Source organism: Mobula hypostoma, chromosome X1, assembly GCF_963921235.1.
Source record: "Mobula hypostoma chromosome X1, sMobHyp1.1, whole genome shotgun sequence".
In the NCBI taxonomy this organism is placed as follows: Eukaryota; Metazoa; Chordata; class Chondrichthyes; order Myliobatiformes; family Myliobatidae; genus Mobula; species Mobula hypostoma.
The window spans coordinates 65858128-65870643 of NC_086128.1; the positions used below are offsets into that span (position 1 = coordinate 65858128).

The 12516-nt window shown below is 47.0% G+C and overlaps 1 protein-coding gene across 1 annotated transcript in view; it reads left to right on the forward strand.

The window, feature by feature from the left end:
- The first annotated feature begins 1950 nt into the window (after positions 1 to 1950).
- Positions 1951 to 12516, forward strand: part of aclya (ATP citrate lyase a) — a 204334-nt gene continuing 193768 nt past the window's right edge. Inside the window, exon 1 of the mRNA XM_063038010.1 lies at positions 1951 to 2106. The gene's annotated coding sequence lies outside the window, so the exon portion shown is untranslated. The remainder of the gene's footprint in view (positions 2107 to 12516) is intronic.

Consider the following 12516-nt stretch of genomic DNA (forward strand, 5'->3'; position numbering starts at 1 on the left):
TGCGCGTGTGTGAGTGTGTGTGTATGTGTGTGTATGTGTGTCTGTGTGTGAGTGTGTGTGTGAGTGTGTGTGTGTGTGTGTGTGAGTGTGTGTGTGTGTATGGTGTATGTGTGTGTGTGTGTGTGTGTGTGTTTGTGTGTGTGTGTGAGTGTGTGTGTGTGTGTGTGTGTGTGTGTGTGTGTCTTTGTGTGTGTGTGTGTGTGTGTGTGTGTGTGTGTGTGTGAGTGTGTTGCTCGGTGCTTATTTATACATTAAGCTACAGCTCGGAATCGGCTCTTCAAGCACGCTGCCCTGATTTAATCCGAGTCTAGTCACGGGACAATTTACAATGCCCAACTGCCCAACCAGCCGGTACGCCTTTGGGACTGTGGGAGGAAACTGGAGCACGTGGAGGGAACCTACTGGTGGGAGAGCGTACAAACTCCTTACAGGCAGCAGTGGGGAGGTTTATATTTATTCTTTTTTAAATTATTATTGTGTTCCTCATCTTATTGTGTATGTGCACGTGTGTTTTTTTTGTGCCGCATCAGATCCGGAGTAACAATTATCTCCTGTGGGACGGCCTGGTAGTGTAGTGGTTAGCACAATGCTTTACAGTACTGATGACCAGGGTTCGATTCCCGCCACTGCTCGTAAGGAGTTCATACGTTCTCTCCTTGTGACTGCGTGGGTTTCCTCCGGGTGCTCCGGTTTCCTCCCACAGTCGGTTAACTGGTCATTGTAAATTGTCCTGTGATTAGGCTGGGGTTAAGTCGAGGGACTGCTACGCTGCCTGGCCAGAAGAGCCTATAAAATGTTTAAAAAGCTACACTTGTGTACTGGAAATGACATTAAACTCTCTTAAACTGGACACACTGCAGGCTGTGGTAGAAACAAAGGACACTACGGAAAATCCTGGCGATTCTGGACAATGTTCCTCACCCTCTGCACGCCACCTTGGCTGAACAGAGGAGCACTTTTAGTGACAGAGTGAGACAACTGCACTGCTCCAAAGAGCTCTGTATGAAGTCATTCTTACCCTCAGCCATCAGGCTCTATAATCAGTCAACCTATAGCCGGGGATGTGATGACACCCCACCCACCCGTTAGACTGCTTGTGGTAGCTTATTTTTTATTCTTTCTTACTTCTCTTCCAATATTTTTATATCTGTGCACTTGTAATGCCACGATGACACTGTAATTTCCCTTGGGATCAATAAAGTATCTATCTATCTATCTAGCTATCTATCTACCTACCTGTCTGTCTATCTATCTATCTATCTAGCTATCTATCTACCTACCTGTCTGTCTATCTATCTATCTATCTAGCTATCTATCTACCTACCTGTCTGTCTATCTATCTATCTATCTATCTGTCTATCTATGACTGTATCCACCTGTCTGTCTATCTATCTGTCTATGTCTATCTATCTGCCTATCTATCTACCTACCTGTCTATCAATCTGTCTATCTGTCAGTCTATCTAGCTATTTGTCTGTCTATCTATCGATCTGTCTATCTATCTGAATATCTATCTATCTATCTATCTCTATCTATCTGTCTGTCTGTCTGTCTATCGATCTGTCTATCTATCTGAATATCTATCTATCTATATATCTCTATCTATCTGTCTGTCTGTCTATCTATCTATCTATCTATCTACATACATCAAAGTTGCTGGTGAACGCAGCAGGCCAGGCAGCATCTATAGGAAGAAGCGCAGTCGACGTTTCAGGCCGAGACCCTTCGTCAGGACTAACTATCTATCTATCTACCTGTCTCTCTCTCCATTTCTCTAAACAACAAAGCATGGAGGACGGAAGGACTACAACTCCCGGCATGCGTTTTCCTCCCGACCGCTCGCCAAAAAAACTGGATGGCGTAACCTGCTTTGCATAAGCAGGCGAGAGGGAGGGCGCGGCTGCTATTGGCGGGGCGGGCGCTGACGTGAGGGCGCGCCGGCCAATCAGCGGGCCGGGCTGCCCGATCAGCAGATGCTGAGGCGAGAGAAGAGGGCCCCCCGCGGGAGGATTCGCTTCACAGCGGTCGCCGGTCCGGCTTGGAGCGGACGCCCGTCTACGCGCGCACACACACACGCGGATCTCGCCGAGGCCCCGGTGCATTGAGGTGAGGCGAGGCGACAGGCCTGATATCCTGGGCTCTGGGTAGCATGCGTGCGCCTGTGTGTGGGGGCGTCCGGGGGTTGGGTTGGTGGGGGGCTGCCGGCGTCAGTGAGCAGAGGGTGGGTTGAGGGGAAGGGGGGCAGCACAGCTTCTCCGAGCCGCTGCCGGGCCTGGTCACGTTTTCCCCCGGGAGAGGCCGGGCAGCCTGTCTGCTCCCGGTCTACACGGAGATCCGGGACCGAAAGCGCGGGTGGGAGCCCATTCAATGAGCGTCCAGTTCAGTGCTGGGAGGTGAAGTTCCCCGTGCATTGGAATAGTGTTCGGTACTGGGAGGTGAAGTTCCCCTTGCATTGGAATAGTATTCAGTACTGGGAGGTGAAGTTCCCCTTGCATTGGAATAGTATTCAGTACTGGGAGGTGAAGTTCCCCTTGCATTGGAATAGTGTTCGGTACTGGGAGGTGAAGTTCCCCTTGCATTGGAATAGTGTTCGGTACTGGGAGGTGAAGTTCCCCTTGCATTGGAATAGTGTTCGGTACTGGGAGGTGAAGTTCCCCTTGCATTGGAATAGTGTTCGGTACTGGGAGGTGAAGTTCCCCTTGCATTGGAATAGTGTTCGGTACTGGGAGGTGAAGTTCCCCTTGCATTGGAATAGTGTTCGGTACTGGGAGGTGAAGTTCCCCTTGCATTGGAATAGTGTTCGGTACTGGGAGGTGAAGTTCCCCTTGCATTGGAATAGTGTTCGGTACTGGGAGGTGAAGTTCCCCTTGCATTGGAATAGTGTTCGGTACTGGGAGGTGAAGTTCCCCTTGCATTGGAATAGTGTTCGGTACTGGGAGGTGAAGTTCCCCTTGCATTGGAATAGTGTTCGGTACTGGGAGGTGAAGTTCCCTGTGCATTGGAATAGTGTTCAGTACTGGGAAGTGAAGTTCCCCTTGCATTGGAATAGTGTTCGGTACTGGGAGGTGAAGTTCCCCTTGCATTGGAATAGTGTTCGGTACTGGGAGGTGAAGTTCCCCGTGCATTGGAATAGTGTTCAGTACTGGGAAGTGAAGTTCCCCTTGCATTGGAATAGTGTTCAGTATTGGGAGGTGAAATTCCCTGTGCATTGGAATAGTGTTCAGTACTGGGAGGTGAAGTTCCCCTTGCATTGGAATAGTGTTCGGTACTGGGAGGTGAAGTTCCCCTTGCATTGGAATAGTGTTCGGTACTGGGAGGTGAAGTTCCCTGTGCATTGGAATAGTGTTCAGTACTGGGAAGTGAAGTTCCCCTTGCATTGGAATAGTGTTCAGTATTGGGAAGTGAAGTTCCCTGTGCATTGGAATAGTGTTCAGTACTGGGAGGTGAAGTTCCCCTTGCATTGGAATAATATTCAGTATTGGAGGTAGAGATGTTCCCCTTGCATTGGAATAGTGTTCGGTGCTGGAGGTAGAGATGTTCCCCTTGCATTGGAATAGTGCTCAGTGCTGGGAGGTGGAGAAGTTCCCTGTGCATCTGAATAGTGTTCAGTATTGGGAGGTGAAGTTCCCCTTGCATTGGAATTGTGTTCAGAACTGGGAGGTGAAGTTCCCCTTGCATTGGAATAATGTTCAGTATTGGAGGTAGAAATGTTCCCCTTGCATCGGAATTGTGTTCAGTATTGGGAGGTGGAGAAGTTCCCCGTGCATCGGAATAGTGTTCAGTACTGGGAGGTGAAGTTCCCCTTGCATTGGAATAGTGTTCAGTATTGGGAGGTGAAATTCCCCTTGCATTGGAATAGTGTTCAGTATTGGGAGGTGAAGTTCCCCTTGCATTGGAATAGTGTTCAGTATTGGGAGGTGAAGTTCCCCTTGCATTGGAATAATGTTCAGTATTGGAGGTAGAAATGTTCCCCTTGCATTGGAATTGTGTTCAGTATTGGGAGGTGGAGAAGTTCCCCGTGCATCGGAATAGTGTTCAGTATTGGGAAGTGAAGTTCCCCTTGCATTGGAATAGTATTCAGTACTGGGAGGTGAAGTTCCCTGTGCATCTGAATAGTGTTCAGTATTGGGGGGTAGAGATGTTCCCCTTGCATCTGAATAGTGATCAGTTCTGGGAGGTGAAGTTCCCCTTGCATTGGAATAATATTCAGTATTGGAGGTAGAGATGTTCCCCTTGCATCAGAATTGTGTTCAGTATTGGGAGGTGGAGAAGTTCCCCGTGCATCGGAATAGTGTTCAGTACTGGGAGGTGAAGTTTCCCTTGCATTGGAATAATATTCAGTATTGGAGGTAGAGATGTACCCCTTGCATTGGAATAGTGTTCGGTGCTGGAGGTAGAGATGTTCCCCTTGCATTGGAATAGTGTTCAGGACTGGGAGGTGGAGAAGTTCCCTGTGCATCTGAATTGTGTTCAGTATTGGGAGGTTAAGTTCCCTGTGCATCGGAATTGTGTTCAGAACTGGAAGGTGGAGAAATTCTTTGTGCGTTGGAGTAGTGTTCAGCATTGGGAGGTGGAGAGTGTGGGGGAAATTTCCCTCTGCATTGGAACAGTATTGAATTCACGTGATTTGTCTTCTAATACCTTATTTTGCAAACGTGTCCTGATGAATATATTTGAAACATTCTTGCGTGATATCAATGTACCAATGTGCAAGAAACATTCTTCTTCTTAATCTGTCCCTATACTCGGCAGTATTTAATTTATGCCTAACTCATCTGTAGGTTTTAACTTTCTGAAGTTGTGTGTTGTGTATGCTTTGCACCCTACTTTGGAGAAACGTCTCGTTTGAAGGTGGTTGATGGTTGGATTGACGACCAGATGGCATACATTCAGAATAGAAAAGACAAAGATGAGTCTCTCCTGATTTAGGGTGTTGGCCTGTACAAGTCAACCCAACTGTCTTGAATGCTGTGACTCTTCCAAAAAGGCCTTCCACTCCACAACGGATCCAAAAGTCTTGTAGGGTCCCAACTTGCATACCGTTCTGGTCGCCCCCACTGTAGAAAGATGTTGTTGAGGCTTCGGAGAGGGTGCAGAAGACGTTTGCCAGTCCTGATGAAGGGTCTCGGCCCAAAACGTTGACTCTTTACACTTTTCCGTAGATGCTACCCGGTCCGTTGAATTCCTCCGGCGTTTTGTGTGTGTTACTGGGTTTAGAGGGCAGGTGCTGTCATGAGAGGCTGGACAAACTTGAGTTATTTTCGCTGGAGGCTCAGGGTGGATCTGATAAGAGGTTTGCATATAAGCTTGAAAGGCATAGATAAGAGTAGAAGGGAAGTATCTTTTCTTCCCCCTAGGGTAGAAATGTCTAATGCCATAGGGCATGCATTGAAGGTGAGAGTGGGGGTAATTTCAAATGAGATGTGAGGGGCAAGTTGTAATGGTGGGCACCTGGAATGTGCTGCCTGGGGTGGTGGTAGCACCAGATACATTAGAGGTGTAAGGGGGTTTCTTCTTTTATGTCACTGCGTAGTCTAATTAAAATGGCTTCTTTGTGATGTTATAATTGAAATGGCTTCTTTGTTATGTTAACTGCTGAGAAAGTCCTCCCGCTAGCAGTTTGTTTGGATTATGTTATTGATAAGAAGGTGTTACGAACCAATTGGGATAGATGTAACTCTTTCCGTGTGTCTGTAAGTTATTGTGTTGCGCGGGGTTTTGGGGCAGAAGGCGGGAGAGAGAGAGAGAGACAGAGGATGGACCAGGTGCTGTGAGTCTGCTATTGGGGTCGGACCCCGAGCAGGAGTCTGAGGTCCAGGGTGTTCGGCGAGGAGACGGAGACGTGTGGAGCGTCTGGTCGGCCACCGTTGTTGGTCCCAGGCGGCAGGTCGAGGTGGTCCGAGGGGATCACAGGGTGAAGAAGGAGGGTCCTGAGCTCCAACTGTTTGTGCACGAAGAGATTGAACTTTGATAAGTGTGGCGCCTTTGATTTTCCTTTTGTACTTTATTCTCTATTAATTATATAGTTCCAGTAATATCTATAGACTGTAATTCATTTCATCGTCTCTGGTGTATTGTCTGTTATTTGGGCGGGGTGGGGTACCTCACACAGCATCCACACAAACTAATTACCCCAGTTTGGAGGGGCCGAGGACTGCTTCCCTAGACGACCGTGAGCCGAGCGACCCTGAGGCTGGTTGGGGGGGGGTGCGGCTACAGAGGCTTTGAAGAGATGTTTAGACAGGCACTTGAGTGTGAGGAAGATGAGGTTATAGATTTTATGTAGGTAGAAGGGGTTAGTTTTTGGGTTTTTTTTGATGGGCTTTTAAGCTGGTTCGGCATGCATTGGGGTTCGAGTTGTTCCCCGAAGGGCCTGTTCCTGTGCTGTTCTGATTATTTTTTTTAAGGAGGCTCTCACTATTTAGTTCTGGTTGTGGAGTTTAGAAGAATGAAAGGGGATCTCATTGAAACCTACCAAATGTAAATAGAGTGGATGTGGAGAGGATGTTTCCTATAGTGGGGGAGTCTAGGACCAGAGGACTCAGACAGAGTGGATGTGGAGAGGATGTTTCCTATAGTGGGGGAGACTAGGACCAGAGGACACAGATAGAGTGGATGTGGAGAGGATGTTTCCTATAGTGGGGGAGTCTAGGACCAGAGGACACAGCCACCAGAATAGAGGAACATTCCTTTATAACAGGGATGAGGAGAAATTTCTTTAGCCAGTGGGTGGTGAATGTGTGGAACTCATTGCTGTGGAGGCCAAGTCATTGGGTAGATTTAAAGTGGAGGTTGCTAGGTTCTCCCTCGGTAAGGGGAGAGGACAGGGGAATGGGATTGAGAGGGTCAATAAGTCAGCCTTGATCAAATGGCGGAGAAGACTCGATGGGCTGAATGGCCTAATTCCCACGTCTTGTGGAACTATAATATATTCTAGATCAATGGGCACCTAAGTTGTGTTGTTTCCAAATGATTCCCTTGTTATCTTTACAAAAAAAAAAAAAAATTTTTTTCGTGACTCTGTTTGCAAGAGGGTTCTGAGCAGACGATGAACTGGCTTTTGCTCAGCTCGGTGTGATTTCAAGATAGTGGTGTGTAAGAAACACTTGCCTTATCTGGAGAGCCGTGTGATGCTGTGGCTTTTGGCGCGTGCGGTTGTAGTGGCTCGTTGCCGTGCTAGAAGGTGAAGATGACGGTCTGGCGTTGTCATGACTGTAATGAGTATTCTGCACTAGATGTCTTTCAAAGCAGACAATCATAGAATCTTCTGCCATCGATGTACGGGGTGGCGGGGGGGAAACGTCACTGCTGACCGGAAAGTGCACGAATCTCTAGGCTCCTGGGGTGCACGGACCCCTCGGTTAATGATGAGGCTTCATGGCATTTTTAAAAAAAAAGGTTGGGAACCTCTGGCAGAGATGGTGGATGTGAAGAGAATGTTTCCTATAGTGGGGGAGTCTAGGACCAGAGGACACAGATACAGTAGATGTGGAGAGGATGTTTCCTATGGTGGGGGGAGTCTAGGACCAGAGGGCGCAGATAGAGTGGATGTGGAGAGGATGTTTCCTATGGTGGGGGGAGTCTAGGACCAGAGGGCACAGATAGAGTGGATGTGGAGAGGATGTTTCCTATGGTGGGGGGAGTCTAGGACCAGAGGGCACAGATAGAGTGGATGTGGAGAGGATGTTTCCTTTTGTGGGAGAGTCAAGGACCAGAGGGCACAGATAGAGTGGATGTGGAGAGGATGTTTCCTATAGTGGGGGAGTCTAGGACCAGAGGGCACAGATAGAGTGGATGTGGAGAGGATGTTCCCTATAGTGGGGGAATCTAGGACCGGAGGACACAGATAGAGTGGATGTGGAGAGGATGTTTCCTATAGTGGGGGAGTCTCGGACCAGAGGACACAGAGTGGATGTGGAGAGGATGTTCCCTATAGTGGGGGAGTCTCGGACCAGAGGACACAGCCTCAGAATAGAAGGATGTCTCTTTGGCCAGGGAGTGGTGAATCTGTGCCACAGGTGGCTGTGGAGGCCAAGTCATTGGGTGCATTTAAAACTGAGGTTGACTTCTTGATTAGTAAGGTCATGAAAGGATACGTGAGAAAGCAGCAGAGTGGGGTTGAGATGGAAAATAATTTAGCCACGATGGAGTGACGATGCAGACTCAATGGATTAATTCTGCTATGTTGTACGAGCTAACTGGCCGACAATGTAAGCTTTGCCACTCGGTGTTCTCTTTCTTTCTTTTCTTTTTAAATCTTTTTATTGAGTAAGTATACAAAAAAGGTAAGCCATATAAACATTAATACAATGTTAAAGTATAATAAAATTCCAAAAGGTATCAATACCAAAAAAAATACTACAAACAATGTAATTTAAACATAAGAAACCAAGATAACATAATAGTATACTAAATTTTATATATATCAATGGAAAAAAAGAAAAAAAAACCCCCCCAAAAAAACCCACCGTGCAGCTAACTAAAAGCAAGGCAAAGCAATGGGCTAACTTGAAACCAAACAGAGTTAAACTTAAAATCACGTCCTCAATCCCGACCTCCATTAAAACAGTGAAAAAAAAACAAGAAGGGTAAATATTACATTAAATGAAAATATCGAATAAAAGGTCCCCAAATCTGTTCAAATTTAAATGAAGAATCATAAAGGTTACTTCTAATTTTCTCCAAATTCAAACATAAAATCGTCTGAGAAAACCAAAAAAAGGTAGTTGGAGCATTAAGCTCTTTCCAATGTTGTAAAATACATCTTTTCGCCATTAAAGTAAGAAATGCAATCATTCTACGGGCTGAAGGGGAAAGATTACTAGAAATTTTAGGTAGTCCAAAGATAGCAGTAATAGGGTGAGGAGAGATATCTATATTTAATACCTTAGAAATAATATTGAAAATATCTCTCCAAAAAGTTTCCAAAGTAGGGCAAGACCAAAACATATGAGTTAAAGAGGCTATCTGCCCCGAACATCTATCACAGAAAGGATTAATATGCGAGTAAAAACGCGCTAACTTATCTTTGGACATATGTGCTCTATGAACCACTTTAAATTGAATTAGGGAATGTTTAGCACAAATAGAGGAAGTATTAACTAATTGTAAAATCTGCCCCCAATCATCCACAGAAATGGTAAGCCCCAATTCCTGTTCCCAATCTACCCTAATCTTATCAAATGGAGCTTTCCTAAGTTTCATAATAATATTATAAATCATAGCCGATGCACCTTTCTGACATGGATTGAGGTTAATTATCGAATCTAAAATATATGTAGGAGGAAGCATTGGAAAGGAAGAAAGTATAGTACTTAGGAAATTTCTAACTTGTAAATATCTAAAAAAATGTATTCTTGATAAGTTATATTTATTAGATAATTGTTCAAAAGACATAAGGGAACCATCTAAAAATAAATCCAAAAACCGTAAAATACCCTTAGTCTTCCAAGTTTGAAAAGCGCGATCCGCAAAGGAGGGAGGAAAAAATATGTTACCTAAAATAGGAATCGCTAACCCGAATTGATTAAGATCAAAATATTTTCTGAATTGAAACCAAATGCGCAAGGCATATTTAACTATCGGGTTAGAGACCTGCTTAAGGCGTTTCAAATCAAAAGGGAGAGAGGAGCCTAAAATAGAGCCAAGTGTATAACCCTGAACAGATTGTAATTCCAATGCTACCCATTTAGGAATAGATAGTATGTCCTGGTCAAGTAACCAAAATTTCATATGTCGAATATTAATAGCCCAAACCACTCGGTGTTCTCATTCCACATACCGATCTCACCCCTATCAACCCACCTCACCCTGTGCCCATAAAGAGCTGCGATCTTGGCGAAGCTTCGGCTGCCCGCTTGGAGCCGAGGATGGTTTTGCGCCCACCCTGGTTGCAAGGACTTGATCCGTGTGTAGTTGGCAGACTCTGGCACGGTCGGGATTGCCTGGGCAATCACTGGTCCTCCTGTGAAAACCTGCCTGACTTGAGATCCCGGCGCCCCCCTCGGTGTGCGTTCCCCCCGAACCGGGGGGGGGGGGCTTCTCACGGGAGTTGCTTTTCAAAGTGTGTCTGTGGGGGTGGTCTCCTAACTGTTCCAGCTGTGATGGAGCTCAGAGTTGAGTGACAGCTGCGGGCATCTGGTGCTGCGCCAGGTAAATCATGTTGCCCATCTATTGCGTCTGGCTGAGTATAATTAGAACCCCAATTGCTGAGGCTAATGGTCTCTACGGAGTTATTCTGCTTATCTCATCTGCTTATCTAAATTTTTTTTTATTTTTGGAGGTGGTATTGGGTGTCAGTGTGGAGATGCGTCTCTACCGAAGGAGGTGTGAGGTGCCCCTTCCCTCCGCTAGCCTGCAGGTCACCCTTGGGCGAGGTGTAGCACCTGCTTAGCCCCCCGATCAGGGTCACGTGAAACCATGGGAGCAGGTGGTGGACGGTCGTACGAGCAGCCGGTGCAGATCACAAGTCCTGGTGATGCGAACACAGACGTCAGGCAGACGGTCTCTGAAGAGTATTGATAACGGCTGGGGGGGCGGGGGGGGCAACCATCTTGTAAAGTCACTGCCCAGAAGAAGGCGATGGCAAACCACTTTGGTAGAAAGATTTGCTAAGAGCAATCATGGTCACGGATGGAGAAAAGATTAACAGCAACTGCGTGAAGGGTGTCTTCCCCACAGAAAGAGCAGATTAAAGACCATGATGGCCCACGTCCTCTGACGCAGCACATAATGATGATGGATGGTATCTCCCTGGAATTTTTTGTGTACCTCTTCTGAAATGGTGGAGGAGGATCTCTGTAGCCTGGTGGACAAGTGGCTGGGACAGATATCTGAATGCACTTTCCTGCCGATAGCTTTGAAACACGTGCACAAAATACCGGAGGAACTCGGCAGGCCGGGCAGCATCTACGGAAAAGAGTGAACAGTTTCGGGCCGAGACCCTTCAGCAGGTCTCCTTTCCGTAGATGCTGCCCGGCCTGCCGAGTTCCTCCAATATTTTGTGCACGTGTTCCAAAGCTGTCAGCAGGAGAGTGTGTTCAGAGATGAAGACATCCGTCCCAGCCTCTTGTCCACCAGGCTACAGCAATCCGTGTCCACCATTTCAGAAGAGGGACACAAAAACTCCAGGGAGATGCCATCTATCATCATTATGTGCTGCGTCAGAGGACATGGGCGATCATGGTCTTTAATCTGCTCTTTCCGTGGAGAAGACACCCTTCACGCAGTTGGTGAGTGTGTGTGTGTTTCCAGTTTCTGCAGATTTTCTCTTTCTTTGCGATTGGCCAAACTTAGGTTGTTTTGTGTGGGGGGAGGGGACCTCTGATTTCTTCCACCCCCCCCCCCACCCCTCGGGCCATGCTGACAATCCTTTGTAGGGACTTCCGGCCCGTTGGTGTGGGTGCAGCAGCAGAGCGTACCGAGAGGCAGCTTTTATTTCGAACACAAGAAAAATCTGCAGGTGCTGGAAATCCAGAGCACTGCAAACGAGTAAACGGTGTTCAGACGCAGCGTCTCGTGGAAACGTCGGCTGTTTACACCATTTTTTCCCCATCCATCCTTCTGAGTTCCTCCAGCAGTGTGTGTGTGTGTCGTTTGTTTACCTTCTCCGCATTGCACAAGAAGAAATTGCACAATAGAAGTCGTGGAGCTTCAGACTTAGTTGAACAATCAGTCAACAGTTAAAATGTTCCCGGTGGTACTTGCTGTCGCTCTTCAATGTAAGATACCGATGGCCTTTGGTCACAACAAACGTTTGCACTGAACTGAGATCGCAGGATCTGTGAGGCAGCAGCACTACCTGCCGGGCTAGGGTTGTCGTCACTGTGTGCCACGTCGCCCGACGCGGGTGATCGCGGTCTTTCCGTAATTGTTCTTGGCACATTTTCCGACAGAAGTGGTTTGCCATCGTCGCCTTCTGGGCAGTGACTTTACAAGACGGGTGACCCCCCCCCACAGCCATTATCAACACTCTTCAGAGATTGTCTGCCTGGCGTCAGTGGTCACATCACCAGGACTTGTGATCTGCACCGGCTGCTCGTACGACCGTCCACCACCTGAGACCCATGGTTTCACCTGACCCTGATCGGGGGGCTAAGCAGGTGCTACACCTTGCCCAAGGGTGACCTGCAGGCTAGCGGAGCGAAGGAGCGTCTCACACCTCCTTTGGTAGAGACGTATCTCCACCCTGCTCTTCGATGTAAGATACAAAATTCAAGAATTAACTTGATTCACAGTAATCATTGCATTACCTGCCCTCCATACCACCCTCAAAGAATTGAATTGACTTATTTCTTACAACCTTCATATACACGAGGAGTGAAAATCTTACGTTATGTTTCTGTCTAAATGTGCAATTTATAGTAATTTATAATAAATAGTATGTACAACAGGACAGTCAATATAACATTGAAAGCCAGTTGTGTCAGCATGAATTAATCAGTCTGACTGCCTGGTGGAAGAAGCTGTCCCGGAGCCTGTTGGTCCTGGCTTTTATGCTGCGATACCGTTTCCCGG